General features: G+C 45.7%; 1 protein-coding gene across 1 annotated transcript in view; it reads left to right on the top strand.

Moving 5' to 3' along the window:
• POLR3B (RNA polymerase III subunit B) overlaps window positions 1–14,499 on the top strand; it is a 943,591-nt gene that overhangs the window by 81,441 nt on the left and 847,651 nt on the right. The window lies entirely within an intron of this gene.

The following is a 14,499-nucleotide window of genomic DNA, read 5'->3' on the forward strand; positions in this document are numbered from 1 at the left end:
TTATTTCATTCTGACGAATGGATAGTCACGTTTCATGGCTATTTGGAGAGTTCCGTTAAGCCCACCTTTGGAGAGAATGCTTGTAAGTACAATAGATTTGCGAGACAACTGTGCAGCAAAACACTAATGCATAAACCTAGATTAAGGAAAAAGGTGTGGTAGCCCAGGCTCATGTTTTGCTAGAAACTGATATGAAGGTATGAGAGGTTAAATATTTAATGCAAAAAAAGGTTTTGCAGAATCGGTTTATAGAGTCAAACATTGCCTAGAAAATACTCAATATAGATGTGTTGTATTTTATGTACATAGGATCTGAAGCGGGATGTAGTAGAATAACAGCTTTATTGCAATACAGAGTAGACAGGTCTAACCCCTGCCTGGCCAGAGCTCCAACTGCCAACAGGGCAGAAGGAAACTCCAGAACAAGGAACGCCATGGTGTTCTAGAGCACAGGTCAGGGAAGCATATCAAGGAAGCAGAAGAAGTACTGTACAACATATCTACCCCCCTTAGCTAATAAAACACAGAGCAATGAACTTAATACAGCACAGCAAAGAATAAACATGTGTAATCGTCAAAAGAATCAATGTATATAATCATCTAAGTAAGTGGGTGGGCGCCGAGGGCGAGAACTCCTTCCAGAGATCTCTCTGGAAGGCGTCCAAGAAATAGAAGAAGGAACCACACCACTCAGGACATCTCCACGTACTGACATGGAAGCCGGAGCATCGCCACCACCCACCTCCTCCCCTCCAACAGAAACAGAAGGGAGAACAGACCTACCATCAGGAGCTAACAAATAGCCATTACAGCTCCCAGAACTTTCACCCTCTGGACACACAGGAGAATCACCCTCCTTTCTTTGAAACAAAGCCACCCTCCTGTAGTTCCAAGTTTCCCCATTGTCTAATACAACATAATGTGAGGAAGCTTTCTTGACTCTAAAATGACCTCTAAATTTGTTAAGACCCTTGGAAAACCTTCCCGGTTTGACCTTGACCAAATCACCTGCCGCAATGGGCAGGGGATCATCGGAAGAAGGTAAAACCACACTTCCTTCACGTCTCAACCATGCAGGAGTCAACTTTGAAATAGGTGTGCGTCCACGCATCAATTCGAATGGAGATTTCTCTCCATTTCTATGAGGTGTTGATCGGTAGGCCCACACTAGCTCTTGTACCCGTTCATGTGAAAAACAACCACTTTGCACAAACATCTGAATCACCCCCTTCACCAGACGATTCACCCTCTCGCAGAGGCCATTCCCTTGTGGGTTGTATAAACTTGTCTTCTGATGCCTGATACCGCAATCCCGCATAAACGATGCCATCTTCATAGACGTCAATTGCGTGCCGTTGTCAGAAATGAGAATAGATGGATAACCTTCATTTAAAAACACACTCTTCAAAAAACTAATGGTGGTATCAGTATCAATCTCTTTCACAAATTGCACACAGAGCCATTTAGAGAAACAATCAATCACCACAATGGCGAAGCGTTGATTCACAGGCAACTCATTCATGGGACCTATGAAATCTAGGCAAATGCTATGCCAAGGTAAGTTCTCAAATCCAATATTTTGAGGTGAATGTGATCCCACAACTTTCAATCGTTTTTCTCCCTCCTTGCAGTAAGTGCACCTCACCACACAGTCTACAGCATCATTGTCTATTGTTGGCCACCAAAAATTTTCCTTGACACGACGCTGCGTGAGCGTTTGACCCAAATGGCCCTCATGAGCCAACTTGAGGATTCTACTCCGCAAAGAACTGGGAGGAATAAAACGGTCACCTCGCACTAACACATTCTCACTCTCTAGAGAAATCTCATCTAAAATTCTCAGAAAAGGTCTAACAGCAGGCAAAACAGTGCTCTCTCTTCTAGTTCCTTTAGAGATTAAATCAACAACAGACTGCAATACTCGATCTTCTTGCATACCCTTTATCCAATCATCACGGGTGAAAGAGCCATCTCCTATGGACAGTACATCTTCCATTATCAAGGCTACAGGATAATCATCCAAAACCACACCATCTTTTTTGTTACATTCTTTGGAATGTGCTGGAAGTCGGGACAAGCAATCTGCCTGGATGTTCTTCCAACCATGGACAAATTCAATTTCGTATTGGTAATCTTGCAAACGAGAAGCTAGCCTCGCCAACCTGGGAGACCCCTTCCCAGTGCCACCCGGGGCCAACACATTAACCAGTGGTTTATGATCGGTGCGCAGAATGAATTTGTAACCCCATAAATATGTTCGAAAATAGTTTGTGCCCCAAACTGCTGCAAGAGCTTCACGTTCTATGACTGAATAATTAGACTCAGAAATAGACAGGGGTCTGGAAGCAAACGCTATAGTCTTCTCTTCCCCCCCATGTTTTTGTAATAACACTGCACCAAGTCCCACACCGCTCGCATCAACCATCAGCACAGATGATCGACCGGTATCAAAAGGAGCTAACACACCAGCAGACTTCAGTTCCTTTTTTATCAGATTAATGCACGACTCATGCTCAGCAGTCCAAGTAAATCTGACACCTTTTTTCAACAAACATCTCAAAGGTGCAGTCTTAGATGAGAAATCTCTCACAAATTTTGAATAAAATTCAACTAAGCCCATGAAGGACCGAAGTTGATCCTTGTCAACTGGTGAGGGAGCCAATTCTATAGCTTCCAGTAGATTCCTTTTAGGCTTTATGCCCTTCTCGGACAAAGAAAACCCCAAATATTCAATCTCCTCCAAAAGGAAAGCACACTTTTCTTTCCTCAATGTGAGTCCAGCATCATCAATTCTACGCAATACACTTTGCAATATACTATTATGTTCTTCAAGTGAAACCCCATAAATTAAGACATCATCTTGAAAATACAAGACTTTGGTTAGACCCTTAAATACCTCCGAAACCAGTCTCTGGAACACGCTGGCTGCCGAGACTAGGCCGAACGGTAAACGTGTGAACTGGAATGTTCCTTCGCTAGTGATGAAGGCAGTTAAGGGTTTTGAGTCATCATCGAGACATATCTGATGGTAAGCGTGTTTTAGGTCCAATTTGCTAAAGTATTTTGCCCCTTTAAGTGTTGACACCAGTTCGCCGATATTTGGCAGTGGAAACACATCCGCCACTACGCATTTATTCAGTGAACGCAGGTCTACACAAAACCTAATCTTATTATCAGGTTTCTGAGAAATCACCACAGGCGAAATCCAAGGAGACGCCTCAATAGGCTCGATGACACCTCCCTGGAGCATTTCTTCCAATGTGGCTTTAACTTCTTCTCTCAACGCGAAAGGGACACGTCTGACTTTGTGTTGGACGGGTGTACTGCCTTCCTTGAGAATTATGTGGTGGGAGTAGCCTACTAGTTCTCCTAACTGATCCCTAAAAACATTTTTGAAACTCTCCAGAATTTCATGTATTGAAGAATTCTCAACAATTGCAATGGGATCATTCGCTCTGGGATTGACAACTATATGTAGGTCGTATTGTTGATAGCGTCCTAGAATGGCTGGTCCCTCAGTGGATATATATATCTTGCCTAATGCAGACCTATTTCCAAATTCAATTTTCCCGTCAAAATAGCCCAACAGATTTATTTTTTTCGCCCTGGTAGCCAGAGGGAAAAATGTCACATTTGCTCAAAGTCCTGTCACCCCACACACTCTTCATCAAGGACTTAGGGACTATGGTCCACTTAGAACCTGTATCAACCATTAGATTGACTGACCTTCCATCTATGGTAAAGTTTGCTTTCAAAATCTTTCCTCTCCGTTCTTCACACGTACATATGGAGTCACACAAAACTAAAATCTTATTTACATCCCGCCTTAGTTCACCATATTCACTAACCACTGTTACTTTTGAGTTATTTTTGTTTTTACACATTTTCGCGAAATGCCCTAGTTTGCCACAAGATAAACATTCCTTATTTTTAGCAAAACAAAATTTTGCGTCAGAATTGTGTGAATAGCTCCCACATCTCGTACACATTCTAGAGTTATTAGTTTTGCTGCTAGGTTGCATGTTCTTTTTCTGTAGTACATAACCCTTTTTCCTAACAATGGCAATGGCTGCTGCTTCTTCGTCACTATTGTCACTATTTGTGGCCTTGTTGGAGATTTCTGCAACTCTTGGTTCTAATCCACTCTTTTGTAATTCCTTCATACATTTTTCACTTTCTTCGACGACTTTGGCTAAATCTATGGCTACTTTCAATGTTGGATTCTTCGCTGCCCATAGACGTTCTTGGACTTTCCTGTTGTTAGTTTGAACAATGAGTTGATCCCTTATAAGTTCGTCAGTCATCTGACCAAAACTGCACTTTACAGACAGTTCACGTAACCTTGCCACAAAGTCATCAATACTCTCACCTTCCAACTGCTTGTTTTTATAAAACTTATATCTCTGCAAAACTAGATTTTCTTCTTTTCCAAACCTAGTTTCCAGTCTCGTTATTGCCTCTTTGAATTCATCAACTTGTGACGTGGATCCTGACGATAGGACTTATGGTATAAATTTGAACACGCGTTGTCCCTCTTTTCCTAATGTAGTCATTAGTAGGGCCTTTTTCTTTTTCGGTGAAAATTCCTCTCCGTCTAGAGCCTCTATATAATTATGGAACATGACGATCCAATCTTCCCATGCCATAGAGGGGTTCCCTGGTTCAGGAAGAAATTGGGGAGGTAGGGCAACATTGATCGGTTGTGACATGTTGGCGGTTGTTAATTATGATGAGGAAATATATGGTTTAAGTTCAATGCGTTCAATATTATTGTTGTAATATAATACGGCGGTTTATAACTTTCCTTATATAAGTTTATAAATGGCTACTCGAGAATTAACGTTCTTCCAAAGTTTACTGCGTGTCACTCTTGTCACTTATAATGCACATTGCCCAGATGAGTTTATAAATAGCTACTTCCCTCAACGCTTACCGCATGTGTCACTCTTGTCAATTATGACGCTCACTGCTCAAACGAGTGCTGCTCACTGCTCAAACGAGTGCTGATACTTCCAAGTCGTATACGCGAACAGCCGAATCATTAATTATATCGTGTTTAGGGTCGCGTCTGCTGCGCAGCAACCGTTGTTAGGGACTTACGCAAAATGGCCGACAACGTCCTGCGTCAGTGCGTCTTTATCTGTGGTGACGTTTCTGGACGTCGGCTCACCTCAGGACAGCGCGTAGTCTTGTGCTGGGTTTCTTCTACGTCACCTTATGGAACGTTACACGCTCCAGCCGCTACCGTTTCTTCATGAGGCCTTCGAGTCTTCTAAACCACAGTCATACCCTTGTTCGATGGTACTGGGGAAGATCTCGGGATTGGTCTCGTCGTGGAGTAATGACGGGTTGTAGACACACCTCGCCTCGTCTGCACGCCGCATAGGGTTCGGGTTGATGAGATCGCTGCCTCTCTGTTGTTTCTTCCTCTGCAATACTGCTAAGCTGTGGCCAAGCAAGACATCCGCGTCCAAGTCGCCAATTGTTGTATTTTATGTACATAGGATCTGAAGCGGGATGTAGTAGAATAACAGCTTTATTGCAGTACAGAGTAGACAGGTCTAACCCCTGCCTGGCCAGAGCTCCAACTGCCAACAGGGCAGAAGGAAACTCCAGAACAAGGAACGCCATGGTGTTCTAGAGCACAGGTCAGGGAAGCATATCAAGGAAGCAGAAGAAGTACTGTACAACAAGATGCTTAAAGAAGCTGCTTGAGGTTCTCCAATGTACTTAACGTAATAAGAAACAGCAGTAGATTGCCCAGGTAATGAAAACCTGTAATTGGGGTTTCTCATAAATCTGATACAGATAAGGTATTTAAAAAAATTCCAGAGGTTGACACTGTTTAATACAATCAAAAATCATTAGTAGGATTTTGTATGCTTGGTTCCATTATTCAAAACAGTGCTGAAAGGTTTAAAAGCAGTACTTGTAGGAAAATGCAACCCTCATAGGACGATGGACATTGTGTTAAAAAAGCACTGCCATAGCCAATAGCTCTCGCTTTTGGGACCTTATAAGTATTTAGTTCTGCAGCACAATATCCTTGGTGCAACAACATCAATTGTTGTATGGCTAAACACTTCTAAGGTCTTAAAGGCGAAACCTATTGGCTACGCCAATGCTTGTTTAAAAAAGTAATTCGATACGGGTCGGTCTGCGAACTGCCGACTTTTCAGAAATGTTGTGGGAAGTTTTAAAAGGACGAGTTTGGTATTTTCTGCCGGTTCGAAATGGCCAACTGCTGCCCGTACGTGGGAGAGCACCGCTCCTTCCAGAGGCAGGGGAGTGTGGCACGGACTGTGCCAGTCACACAAGGAGGGCACAGGGTGGCCTCCGAGACAGGTGGCTGCTTCTGATGAGCACCCGCTGCCGAGGGGGCACGTGCAGCTCCCAGGTCTGAACTCAGTCCGAGCCAACTCACCTTTCATCCTTTTGCCAATGATGAAATGAGTGCCGCTAAAAATAATGTACACTTGAGGGCAATGGGTCAATTCATTGGGTCTGGCTCCTGCAATAAACCATTGTGTTATTTCCCTGAAGCGCCTACATGTGCTGAAGTTCTGCAGTGTGCGTTCGGAAGGGTGGTATCCATTTATATATAAATCTCACACTAAATATAGGGTAGCATTGTGATGTGCTGTATGAAAACGAAGAAAGGGGGTGGAAAAACGGGCACAACCTAGTTGTGGACGAAAACCCTCACTCACCCGAGGGTGACATGCTTCATCATTGGGTTTCTCAAACACACTGGGACCGCATGGTACCCCGTGTGGGCTACGACTTAACCCAAGAGGGAAGGAGCTGGAGTGCAAAGCACTTGTTGGTTCTACCAACTAGACATGGTAAGGAGGGGCAGAGTGCAAACAATAAGTGTAAAAAGTATGTTTAAAAACTACCTATTTAGGGGTTACAAGTTTATTCTTCCATCCTAAGTGGTAGTGATTAAAAATGTGATTGAATGTACAGTTATGGATGTATACCCTATCTGTAGATCAACATGTTTCTGCCATAATGACAAAAAAGTTCAGGGCATTCATCAGGATCAAACAACAGTCACTCTGCTATATCAAGTGTGTAAATAAAGAGTGATACTTGGGCCTCTATTTCTTGACTGTCAAACATTTAAATTGAACACGATGATCAGTCAGTGGGCTCTAAGTGTAGTGTATGGGTGCCAACTCAACCTTCTACCAGTATCACACCTGGTCGTTGATCTGGTCGAAGTTTAAAATAGTTATGTAAGCACATAACATGATATATTGTATAGCTTACAAAAGACACCTCAGCATAACACTTCCTAGATATAGCTGTCACTTAAAAATGTAGGACACAGTTGTGATTATATATTTATAATACATGTTTAAACAATGTAATGTGCCACAGCAGTATACCTTAAGAAGAGTGTACCCCTCAATGAATTTAAATGGAGGCAACCTTCAAAAAGAACCGACCTTCGTTTGTGAGAAGCACATTGAATAAAATGAACTCAACAATAAAGACACGCAAGACCCACTACATCAGTGTCATGTGATCGCGGCCAACGGTATCCATGGTAACGGGATAAACGTATACAATTACAGTCCTGGCCGTATTTGCCTACGTTTATCTGTAATGTCACCCACCAATATTATTAGTAAACAGTATTCATCTCCCTAAAAATAGAATAAGGCTGATCAATGTAAGGTATAAATTGCAGTGATCAGTACTCTGCCCTGTATGTACACCACGTATTACGTGGTTCAAAATCTGTCTACTAATGCTGGTATCAGGAAAGTTGTCTTAAAGGCCACAGTACTTCTCGTTGTGACTGAGTCTATAATCATGTACTCTAAGAACCTATGTCAACCAGTGAGTTATTAAGGTAATCACTATTATTTAACCATGTGCCACAAAAGGACAAGTATCACAAGAGAACCACCATGCAGCACGCGTGGTGTAACATCTATTGCTTGTATAAATAGGTCTTATTGAGAGCTCACAGCACACCAGGGTGTATCGTCATTAAGGCCTTTCTGGTGGCTACCCAATCTGGACACCCATCTTAGTTCTATATGGAATAACAGGGATTCCAAGGGTCCCATGTCTCTATGATAGTAAGGAGTGTTCAATTCCACCCATTTGAGGTCTCCTTCTGTATGTACCACATCCAGGAAATGTCTAGTGAGTTTCGTGTTGGATTTTTTCCGTTTGATAGAACTCTTGTGTTCTATCATCCTGGTTTTAACTTTTCTAGTAGTCATACCTACATAGTACAACTTACAAGGGCATTGCATCAAGTATATAACTGCCTCTGAGTTGCAATTAGTATGGTTAGTTAGTACCCAGGGAGTTTTTAATCCCAGTTCTAGTTGGACTGTCCATGTGGTTAAGTGACAGACCACACACGACCCACAAGGAAAATGACCCTGGACAGGTGCCCCAGTACGTATAGTCCGTAGCTGGTTGATATTATGTACCAATCTCGGTCGAGAGTGTACCAAAATGTTGCCAAGATTACTGCTTCGTTTGAAAGCGAAAAGAGATCTCTCATTGGTTATTGTACCCTTATTTAAAATATGCCAGTTGGAATTAATGGCTTTCTTGATCGTAGTGCTGAGATGGCTGAAAGTGCTGACAAACACAAAGAGATTATTAGGAGGTTTCTCATACGTCTCTAGCAGTGCCTCACGGTTGGTATTCTTGGCTCTTTTCTTAGCATTCTGTATTAGCCGTGTAGGATATTGACGGGTGCGAAGATGTATACCAAGGGTATTCGCATGTTTGTGATACATACTAAGTTCCGTACAATTTCTCCTTAGCCGTAAAAATTGTCCTATGGGTAGATTGTCACGAAGAGCGCGAGGATGGAAGCTGGTGTAGTTGAGGAGTGCATTGCATGCCATTGTTTTTTTTTTTTATAATTCTTTTTTTTATTGAAAATATAAAAACAGCAAGGTAAGAATATATTACACAAAGTGTCAATTCAAATGGGGAAAGAATAGTCATTACAAATGAATCGGCACTCCATATACAAAAGGGGTAGGGGGGAGGACAAAAGGAAATTCAATACACATATAAATAGGCAGTAAGAATGCGTGGTCAGGGAGAAGGTGGGACATCAGTATTATTTGCAATAGGTGGTGCACAAATATCTCCACGGTTGGTATTCCAGGGTCCCCATATTCTACACCACTTCCGGGGCCGACCCCGGGCCAAATACACCGTTTTTTCTCGGAACATGCACCAGTCCATATTTTCCTTCCATAATGCGACTGTAGGTGGCTTTTGGGATCCTCACAATTGAGCTATATCGTGCTTGGCGATCATGGCCCCCAGGGTCATCATTGTGTCTGAGCTACGTTTATAATCCGTGGGTTCCCAGACATTCAATAGACATCGCTAGCCTCTGGTAAGAGGGCAACCCCCGTTACTTCCTTCATCACATCATGTACCCCACTCCAGTAGGCGGCAACCTCACGACATTCCCAGATAATATGAAGAAACGTCCCCATCTGGCCGCATCCTCGCTTGCACAAACCCTCTACAGAAAAGCCCTTGTGTACCAATCGGGGGCCCGTGACATATACCCTGTGAAGAATCTTAAGTTGAACCAGTCTGAGTCGAGCCGTTATCGCAACCTCCTTGGGAGAGGAGATCGCAGATTGCCAGTCCTCGTCATCCAGTTCAAGGCTGTCACGGGTCCACAAGTCACGAAGACGCAAAAGGAGATCCGACCTATCATTTATTAGTTTTTTTTTTAGAACCTTTATTAGCACTTCACATAAATACAAGCATGGGCCTACAACCATCCCGGCCGGCCGCTAGGCAATCCGAAAGATCAGCAAAGCAATATAAAAAGATACAGCAGCCCATAATTCGGGGTCAGATAAGCATCCAGGATATAACTCGTATTCAAGCGTACAGCGTGACAATCAGGATTCAAGAGGGTTCATTTTACAGTGAAGAAAAAATTAAAAAAGAAAAATATCAGAATAATTGCCATACGGTCATACATGGTCCTACAGTAGCAACATGAAACAGAAATCTGCAAAGAGTGCGAAAACACTTAAATACATAGGGGCAAGGCATACGAGTCAGGATAAATGTAAATAGCACATACAGGCCTTGTCGAACAGCACCCCAGCCCTTAAAACAAAACAGACTGTAGGAAACATGAAAAACGACGACACCGAAAAGAAGAAAAGACAAAGGGCCATAGAGACAAAGAAAGAACAAATAAACAACCCCCTTCCCCCTACCCCCCACCCTGCACCCCTGCAGAAGGCTACGGCCTACCCCCCCCCCCCAGCAGCGTGCCTATCGCCCTAAATGAGAACCCGAAATATCGAATAATAGAAAAAGGAAAAAGAAGGAAAAAATGAGAAGGGCCCTCGATCAAACCACCCGCCCCCCCCACCCATTGCGCACAATTACCATCATAAAAGCACGGTCAGTATAGCCACAGCCAGCAATAATTATCAATTCAATCAATGACATCCCCGTTGAATTTCCCTCTAGTCACCGTCAGCCAACAATGCGTTCCACTATGTCCTATACGGTCTCACCCCTGGCCTTTCCTATCAATAGTACCCACATGCGGCCATTCAGCAGTCTGCATACAGAGCAGTGTGGTGGGTCCAACCGATCCGGGCGGACCGGGCAGCGCCATTACGCCATGGGACTGTAGCCCCCAAAACCCAGCCGAATACGGTTGGCGAAAGTCCATCTGTGTCAGTATCGATACCGGAAACATCCCCCAGTCCGAATACAGTCTCACCAGCCAGGAAGAGAGGGTCACACAATCCGGTAATCGTTGAAACGCCGCCGGGGCAGCCCAAACTATGGATCGATGTTGTTTCTTCTGCCGCCGCACAGATAAGGGCCCCGACGAGTCACTCACACATACAACGGTGCAATTGAAAAGCGGTATCAAGGACCGGGTCTATCGGCGTCTCCACGAACGTAGGTGCAGCTGGAACATTCATCACTGACGCAGAAGCGGGCACATCGGCACTTCCTCGAGATTGAACCATGCCCATGTGGAGCGGCGGGACAACAATGGCTGCCATCCTTCTTCCCAGATCCCGAGCGTCCCGGATCAGGGTTATATGCAGAGTTGTTAATGCAGCCAATACATCTCTGGACGTGGGCTCTTTCTCGTGGCGCCAGATCCCAGGACTCTCCCGCACAACGGCTTCTCTGCCCGGATGAGGTGTACGTAAGAGGGTGCTATCCGCCATCTTAGCTGATCCGGCCTCGTCCTTCTCCACCTCACCTCTGGATCGGGCCCCACACCAGGGAGGGACAGGATTCACAGCGGGAATCTCAAATGTCAAGGCAGGGTTCTCAGCGGAGAGTCACCAAAAGGCTAAAAACTCCGCCTCTCCCCGGGGGCCGCACGTTGACTCCGGGAAAAGTCGTTAGTGTGCCCGGACACAACACCGGAATGGGGGCCAAGTACCATGCACGCCCCTCAATGCAGCTGTATCGCACTCCCCAGATGGTGCTCCTCTCGGTGGGCTGGGTCGGCACTGTCGCCATCGGCCATCAGGTCTTCAGTCCCCTCCGGCCGACTCCTCCCCATCACCAGAGGCCGCTGTTGTTGCAGTCGCGGCCGGCCGCTCTTCGCACTCAAGACCCCGGTCCCAGCGCCGTGAAGGCCGCAAAGCATTCGGGGACATTTCAACGGGTCAGCAGCAAGCAGGAGCCTCGGGAGCGAACGGTAAGTGAAAGTTATCCTTCGCCTACATAAATACTCCGTTACGGCCCAGGATAAGTGCCAGGATGTATGCGCGGGGTGAGAAGGCTCACGGAGCCGAGCGTTTACGCAGCCATCTCGGTCGCCATCTTGGCTCCTCCTCATTTATTAGTTTTTTATAGACTAAGGAAATAGTACTATCGGGCACATGACCGTCTAACAATCTATCTTCGAGCGGGGACGACTCCGGAATTACCTCTCCCACTGGAAAAACCGACCTCAAAGCATGTCGAACTTGAACGTAACGGAAGTACTCTGAATCAGCTAGTTCACACTCCTTCTTTAGTAGTTCAAACGATTTAATCTGGCCCTTCACCCAGAGGTCTCCCACCTTGCTGATACCAATGAGATCCCACTTATCAAATCCCTTGGTCTTCCACAGTTTACCCAGTTTATCAGAGCCAAAGAACGGGGTCGCCCGAGTCAAGCGGTCTGTCCACCCCATGGAACTATTTGCATCCCGCCACAAACGCACTGCTGTCTTGGTAGGTCCCGACAAGTCCTTAATCACCGAGCTAGAATATAGTGCCCTGTAGCAGTTGCCCCCAGGTAACAGCCCTCTATCCATTGCAAAGGCAGGATTCAATTCGGGACCATACGTAGCATGATTGATGGCTCCCAATTGAGACGCCCAATAGTAACGTTTTATATCGGGGAGAGCAATCCCTCCATCATACCATGGGAGCGTCAGTTTGGCAAGTGCAATACGAGGTCTACCATCCCAAATCAACTTCCTTTGAAGCCCCTCGACTGCGCGGAAATAGGTGGCCGGAACTACATCAAGAGTATTTTGGAGTGCATAGAGAAAACGAGTCCGAGACATCATTTTAAAGAGAGCCGCGCGACCCAACGGTGAAAGAGGAAGCTTACGCCAACCTGCGACATATTGTTTCAATCTAGACAAGGGAGGGAGGAGGTTATGCTCATACCGAGTCGTGGGGTCCAATGAAATGTAGATACCGAGGTATTTAAACCCCGTGTGTGCTATCTGGATGGGACAATTATTTGGGAGAAGTGGGACATCACCTGAAAGGACGTATAGATAGGATTTGGTCCAGTTAATGATTAGACCTGAGTTTCTGCCGAATGAATTCAGAACATCGCCCAATACCATCAGGGACTTCCGGGGCGAAGTCAAATACAATAAGATATCATCTGCATAAAGCGAGATGCGATCTTCAAATTCTGGGGCCCACCGAATACCCTTCATCAAGGGCTCCCACCGGATCCACGCGGCGAGGGGTTCAAGAGCTAAAGCGAACAAAAGCGGTGACAGAGGACAACCCTGACGAGTTCCCCTCCCAAGACCAAACGGAGCTGAGGCTCGGCCATTTACAACAATTTGCGCAAGGGGGTCCTCGTAGAGCAGCCGCACCCAGCCGATAAAACCGGGTCCGAACCCAAACTTAGCCAACACGGCCCATAAATACGGCCACTCCACAGTATCGAAAGCCATCGTGGCATCCAACGACGCCAAGATGGCCGGCTCACACAGCGTCGCAGCTCTCGCGAGAACACCATGAAGTCGCCGAAGATTCAGGGCAGTATTTCTATGCGGGATAAAACCGGATTGATCCGGATGTATCAAGTCGCTAATTACCGTGATCAGTCGGTTAGCCAATACTTTCGCAAGAATCTTAGGTTCCGCATTTAAAAGGGATATAGGTCGATACGACGCACACTTGTCTCTCGGCTTCCCTTCCTTATGAATCACCACAATAGTCGCTAAACGCTGATCACGGGGGAGAGAGCCACATTCCCGAGACTCCAGAAACATATCCCGGAGATAGGGAGTCATCTTGTCAGGGCGTAACTTGTAAAGTTCGATAGGCAGGCCATTGGGACCCATTGCTTTCCCTGAACGCAAGGAACGAATCGCAAGCGCCACTTCATCAGGTGTTATAGCGGCGTCCATTTGGTCTCTATCAATGTCAGAGAGACGCGGCAAAGCAATGTCTCGCAATAATAGATGTGAGTCCTCCTCTGGTCTGTCAGACACAGAGGAGTACACAGATTTAAAGTGATCTGCAAAACACTGAACTATCTCCTTAGGATCAGAGATCCGAACACCAGCATCTGTCTCAATCACAGGCACCACCCGATTAGCTCGATCTTTCTTATCCGACCACGCAATCAATTTGCCCGCTTTGTCGCCCACGTCATACAGACGTCCCTGCTGCTTCCTACTCATGGCCTTAGCCGCGTCGGTAACCAATGTCTTGTACTCAAGTTGTTTGAGTCGCAAAACATGGGTCTTAGCACGGGTGACCCCCCGCTCAAGGTCAAGCTCCATGTCAGCGATCTCTGTTTCAAGCCTAACCACATCCTCATCTCTCCGTTTCTTAGCACCCGCAATCAACGAGAGGGCCTGACCCCTAAGGACGGTCTTGAAGGCCTCCCAAAGCGATACCGCTGATGAAACAGAACCCTCGTTTTCCCAAAAATACAGTTCAAGAGATTTGACCAGGGCAGCGCGAGTCGTAGGGTTCCGGAAATACCAAGGATTAATCGGGGCAACCCGTCCCTCGGACCCGGAATCTAAATCCATCTGTAGCCATAGTGGAGAATGATCTGAAATTCCCCGAGCTAAATGCTTGACCACGGTGACAGAAGGAGCCTGCGCAGCCGGAACTAAAACATAGTCGATCCTGGAGAGGCTACCATGAGCGCCCGAATGAAACGTATACTGCCGTTGAGTAGGATGTAACAACCTCCAACAATCTACTAGACTCAAAGTGTCAAGGAATCCATGGAGCCAG

The sequence above is a fragment of the Lissotriton helveticus genome, chromosome 1_1 (assembly GCF_964261635.1).
Source record: "Lissotriton helveticus chromosome 1_1, aLisHel1.1, whole genome shotgun sequence".
In the NCBI taxonomy this organism is placed as follows: Eukaryota; Metazoa; Chordata; class Amphibia; order Caudata; family Salamandridae; genus Lissotriton; species Lissotriton helveticus.